We start from the raw sequence: 6,164 nt of genomic DNA on the forward strand, positions 1-6,164 counted from the left end.
TGTTAGGTTCTTACCCTCGCTATTTCTTCTGCAGGTAATTACCTCAGATCAAGAGACCGATTGTAAACGCTTTATGTTTTGCTGACAACACAAAGCTGGGGAGAAGCAAGAACTCCAGTTTGAGAGGCAAGGAAAATGCAACACGATGTGCTTCCCTCTCTAAACTGCTATACAGCAAATGAAATTCAGTATTGACAAAGGCACATATTGCTATTGGCCCAGGAGAGCGAGGCCCGAGAAACTGCTGACCCACAGTGGAGCATTTTCTAAAGGCGTCCCTGGGCCACACTGTTACAAAAGTCACAGGGGGAACTGTAACAGCCAAAAGCCTCTGGGAGTTGTCTTTTTATTTTAAAGTAATGCATCAGCTTGGGAAAGAGGTTTTTTTGCACTCCCCCACCCACCCCACTCCTTTCCCACACCTGCCCACGTCCACTCTCTAGCACGTCTGCCAATTGGAGTAGCTCTTAAAGACATTTCCATGGATTAGTGTTCAAAGCTGACATCCTGTAAGGAAATAGAGATCTTCTAAAAACAGGAATACCCGATTTAAATCCCCTTATGGCAGATGTTTGTTGTTTTTTTTTTTTTTGAAGAAAAACCTGTTTTGCCTCAATGAGGACAAGACAAGTCCAGCTTTGATTTATGCTCATTTCTCTCACAGTACTCCTTTCAGATATGAGAGGGGATCATGATTGTTCAGTTTGTAGCACATTTCTCACTTTCATTTTGATGGCATTTCCAGAAAAATGTCACAGGACCAGATGGACCACCTTCCCCCACAACTCCCAAAGTTAGCTTTACCTTCAACCAGGAGGAAACACGATCAATAGTTTAGCACGTTAATCTCAAGGTTTCCTCTGCTGGATGTATTTATTTGTTTTAAGCCATAAAACGTGCTGAAATGAGCTCTTGTAGGGACTTAACACTCTGGTAAGTGCTGGATAGTTGGGGTGGGTAGCCGCTAGTGGACTCATGATGATACGATATCAATGTGCGTCCTCAAGGAACTTATCATCTATGTGAGAAAAGAAGATGGATTTAAAAATAACAGCTCTGCTCACCCATACTAGAGATGGTTCAGATCACCAACAGAACTATGGGAATGTGGGGGTCAGGAATAAGTGTATCTGCTGAGATCTCGGGGGAGAAGAAAGATTTGTGCAAGTCCTTAAAGAATGGAGGTAAAAGAGCACTGGTCAGGAACTCTAGCTCAAATGAGACTTTTTGCTAAGGAAAAATAATACATGTGCAAACATATGGTTTTTTCCTTATTAAAAAGTCTCATTTGAGCTAGAGTTCCAGGTCAGTGCTCTCTGAAATTCTATTTGACTGCTCCTCAAAGTTCTAGAAGCTGGACAGGAGTTCAGTTTGGTATTTATTTGGTTTACAGTGAAGATACCTCAGGACTAGGTTCGGTATTTGTGGTTTCTTCTGCACAGGACCTCATTCCTGGGCGCAAAGGACTTGAATCTCTTTAATGTGACTTTGTTTCTCTGGAGAGGCTCTAAGTCCCTGGTGGATTCCCCCAAGGTCCCTCACTCTGGCCTTTATAAGGTTCTCACAGGGCCCAAAGGCTTCTAGATGAAGGAGAGTCCCTGGCAGGTAGTAACCCTTTCCTGGTGGTTTTTCTCCTTCCCCTGACACCTAAGCACTGTGGGTCATTGATTAACTCCTTTTAGGGGGCAGTGCCTCACTGCACAAATTATTTCTGAGCACTTACTATGTGCCAAAGTGGCATTTGTTCAGAAGTCCTTAGAAATATTATGGAAATAATATATAGCATTAATTAAACATCTATTGTGTGCAATGCATGGCATGGCTTACTTCATAGAGTCCCTATAATGGCCCATAAAGTGATATAGCTACTGTCCTCATTTTTTTTTTTTTTTTTGAAGAAAAGGGTGGAATTTAATCTTTATTTACAGGACACTGCAAGATATGAAATTCCACACAGAAATAAGAAAACGCATTGAGAGGACAGGTTTCATACAGTATATACAGTTTGGAACTGTTCAAGTATAGTATTGTTGTAAAAAGTGCTACATAACAAATCACATTTAAAAAGAGTTCTTAAAATAGAGAAACAACAAGACAAATGTATACCAAACATAGTACACAAACAAACCTCAGCTGTACAATCTAAAAGTTAAAAGTCCCAGGAGTACTATCCTGAACTTGGAAGGTATAGCCTTCAGAGGTAGTTTCTGGCACAACATTCTGATCTTCTTCTTCCTCTCCAGAGAAATACTTCTCAATCAAGCTTAATGAAACCTTGTAAACAGACTCATTTTCATGGTTTTGCAGAGCTTCAATTTTGTCCAAGCCTCCACATTCTTCAATCATTATACTAAGTTTCTCAGTTTCACCTAGTTTCTCAGCAGCCTGAAAGATATTTGAAATGGCATCCAGAATAACCAGAATAATTTTGGTATCTTTCACAGTTAAAAAGTTCATCAACGGTTCTATTATGCCACAATGGACAAGATATACAATCTGTTCAACTGTTCCACCACTTGTATAGTTGGTCATAGCCCACACAGCTTCCTTTTGGGTTTTAAAGTCTGCCTTAGAAAGAATGCTAACGAGGAATGGGACTAATCCATGATTGACTACTTGCTGTATCTGGTCCTGACGGCCAGCTGTAATGTTTGACATTGTCCATGTAGCTTCCTTCTGAATATTAGTTTTGGGGTTAGTTAGTAGGTTGGGAAAGACAGCAAGTGCTCCTGCATCTATTACAACCTGAGTCTGTTCATCTGTCCCAGTAACAATATTTCCTATGGCTCTTAGTGCAGGAGTCACAATTGGCAATTCAGTAGCCCCTAGAAGCTTCACAAGCTGTAGCACAACTCCAGTTTTCACAACCATTTCAATCCGTTCATTTGGACTGTCAGTAAGATAAGAAATGGCCCAGCAGGTATCTGCCAATACTTCAGGATCATCATGATGCAGGAGACGCACTAAAGTAGGAAGAATTTGCTCAACAGCATCTAATGGGGGTACAGGATTTTTGTTTCGACAAAGGTTGGAAAGTGTCCAAGTAAGATTACGTAAGTAACCACATGCTAAAGATGACATGTCAGGAACTGCAAGTAGAGCCAACAGAGGATCAACTGCACCATATTTGATAACCAAGTCTCGGAAAGATGAGCCATCACCTGCAATGTTTCCTAGAGCCCATACAGCTTGCTCACTGATGTGAGTGTGAGGAGATGCCAACAGAGAAATGAATGCTGGGATAGCACCTCCATCTACCACAGCCTTGGTCTGTTCTGATGTTCCAGAAGCAATGTTAGTGAGTGCCCAAGCAGATTCAAATTGAATGGGAGTACAATCAGTTCTGCCCAAGAAGGTCACAAATTTTGGAATCAAACCAGCCCGGATTATGTTGTCTATTGGGGGCTGTTTTTCCCTAGAAAGCAGTTTCCTAGCAGCTTGAGTGGCTTGGAGTTGGCTTTCCAAATTGTTGCTATTTATGCCTTTGACAATGTCATCAACAGACCAATTTACAGTGTCCTGGTTATTACGGTTTTCCTGCAGTGGAGAAGTAGCATCATCAGGAAAAGAGTTGACATTTCTCCTTTTCAGCATCTGGTCATCCTTCTTAGCTTTCCTCAGCTCCACATTAACTTCTATACGCCGTCGCCTCATTTCTGTACTATCTTTCCCCTTGTTCTTGAATCTATTAAGGCGGGCAGCTGGTGAATTAGCATTCTCATTGGTGGACATTGTTGTGAGACAAAGGGAGAAAGCGCTGCGGCCTAAGTTCGTACTTCAGGAGCGGGCTTGGGCTTCCTCAGGAGGATTGACAGTGCTCACAAGCTGCGAGTCTACTGCGCTCGAAACGTCCAATACGACTCTGCCCGAAGACTGTGTCTACTGTCCTCATTTTTAACAGGAATAACCCGAGGCTTTGGCTGCTAAGAATTTCAAGACCGTAAAACTAGCAGTTGACTGTGCCAAGGTAGAAAGCAGCTTTGACTGATGCCAAGCTTCACACTCTTAATATCTGCCTCCCTGTATGAAGGAGGGGTAACTAAACATTTGTGCCAGCGAATAAGTAGCATAAATGTGTAGTTTATACATGTTTAATGTGCAAAAAAATCTTGAATAAGCTAGCCAGCCCTCCATCTCATCTCTTAAACCTGTTTATACCATAATTCTGCTTCACACCTACCTCTTTTGGTGATTAAATTCCTTCAAAATAAAGTTTTGCCATGTCTTTATCTGCTGCTTTTCTAAACTCTATCCTACAGAGTTTCCAGTCTCTGCGATTCATTTTAATGGCATGTTTATGACAAAACTCATCAAGATTAAGTCTCAGTGGAGGAAGCTATAGAATTTTTCTCTTGCTGTATGTGTACCAGGAATTTAAGACATTCCCAGAAGATATTCATATAGCAGTTTCAACTTTGAAATCCCTACCACTAATTTCATTTTTATTCAAATGTGTTTATTAAACATTTGCCAAGTATTCAACACAGTTTTCAGTACTGAGGGATATAAGAGAAAGAACAGAATATTTTCTGAGTAAATTTATAGCTTAGCTGAGGATAAGGGATGTATACACATAAAACAACAAATAACTAGGTAAGGGAGAATGTGAAGCCCCAAAACATGGTTATACGTAGTGTAGTAACAGTATATATTGGAACATCAGGGAAGGAGAGATCAATATTGAACACAGCATTGTCCTGGGATATTGAAAGAGTGAGCTCCTAGCTGCCCTTTATTATGGGGAGGGCATGATCACTGAGAGATGGGTAAGGGGTTTTCTACCAAGAGGAGGGGTGGGATCATGGCCAGTAGATGGGCAGGATATAGAAGATGTGAAACAAACTGGCATGAGAGGCACGTGTGGCAGAGGAGGGATGCTAGGTGGTGAACGCAGATTGTGGCCATAGATCGATGGCCACCCCACATATTCCAATCCACAGAGCTATAGGATCTCTTCCCCTATTGATGGGAGAAATGGCCAGCCCCAATTACAACTTGGAGGGACTGGCCAGAGCCCCCTGCAGACTCTCATTGAAATAGTTCTCATGAAGTAAACATTTAAGAGGATGGAGAGGGGTGCAAATGGCCAGGAGGAGGATGTACTGAAATGAAAGCAGCAAAATAATTTCCCTGATTGCCACTGACTATTAAAATAGGCCATGAGGGTCCATGGTTATTACTTGAACAATTAGTTAATTTTAGCAGCAGGAAGGCCATTAGCTGACCAGCTCACTCCTCTGCCCAGCATATCCTGGCCAATGAGCTGTGATTGGGGCAATAAAAATGAGATTGTACCCAGACAATAAAATATTTTAGACTTTTAATATGTTGTTGGAAATGGACTACATTTTAAAGTGACAGAACATCATATTTTCTTTCACTTTATTTATTTTTCCAAGGCCTGTGTGCCTAATCGTTGTCTCAGCAGTCTGAGAGGAGGTATAATAAAAGCAACTGACAAAAGGAAGGGCTCTGAGAAGAAGCAAAAGTTAATGAAATTAAAAAGGGAGCATTCAAGTTATCTTCTCGGTGTGGTATGGCGAGTAGAAAGCCTTGGGTTTTATTTCTAAAAAGGAAAATGGAATACATAGAACAGCATAAATTTGAAATTGGCATATTTTATAACTAATATGGGACCTACTGATGTAAACATAACTTTATCTGTGAAAAGTGTCTATGGCTAATATCTTTATCCATAAATGCCACCCAAATGTAAGTAAATTGCCCATCTAAAATTATTTGCAGAATGCATGCAAATAACTTAAACATTCCATATGCAAGTTAATGTAAATGTTGTAAAACCCTGAAAATGGAAACGACTATGCACTACTCTCCACACCAATAAAGCCCACATTTCATATTGCTATTTTCCTTCAGTAGAGGTTTGTTTTTCTATGCCAAATGGTAAGTGTAATGTAAACTGGGGATTTATCCTGAGGTGAGCATTCCAAGCTTTATCTATCTTAAAATATGCCCATGCTTCTCATATGCAGTAATGACCATCCATCTGATCATAACTGTTCTCTCTTCACCCATGGCCTACAGTTGAGTGTCCTTTGTTCTTAACTTACTGGAAATGTACTTTCTCGTTTTTTCTACCTATGCAAATATGACCTAAGCATTAAAACTCATTTTGTGCATCCTGAAGTATTGAGATTCTTGCT

At 40.7% G+C, this 6,164-nt stretch overlaps 1 pseudogene; it reads right to left on the reverse strand.

The window, feature by feature from the left end:
* Nucleotides 1-1,905: 1,905 nt before the first annotated feature.
* Nucleotides 1,906-3,868, reverse strand: LOC143662136 (importin subunit alpha-1 pseudogene; annotated as a pseudogene).
* Between the last annotated feature and the right edge of the window lie 2,296 nt (nucleotides 3,869-6,164).

Source organism: Tamandua tetradactyla, chromosome 18 (assembly GCF_023851605.1).
Source record: "Tamandua tetradactyla isolate mTamTet1 chromosome 18, mTamTet1.pri, whole genome shotgun sequence".
In the NCBI taxonomy this organism is placed as follows: Eukaryota; Metazoa; Chordata; class Mammalia; order Pilosa; family Myrmecophagidae; genus Tamandua; species Tamandua tetradactyla.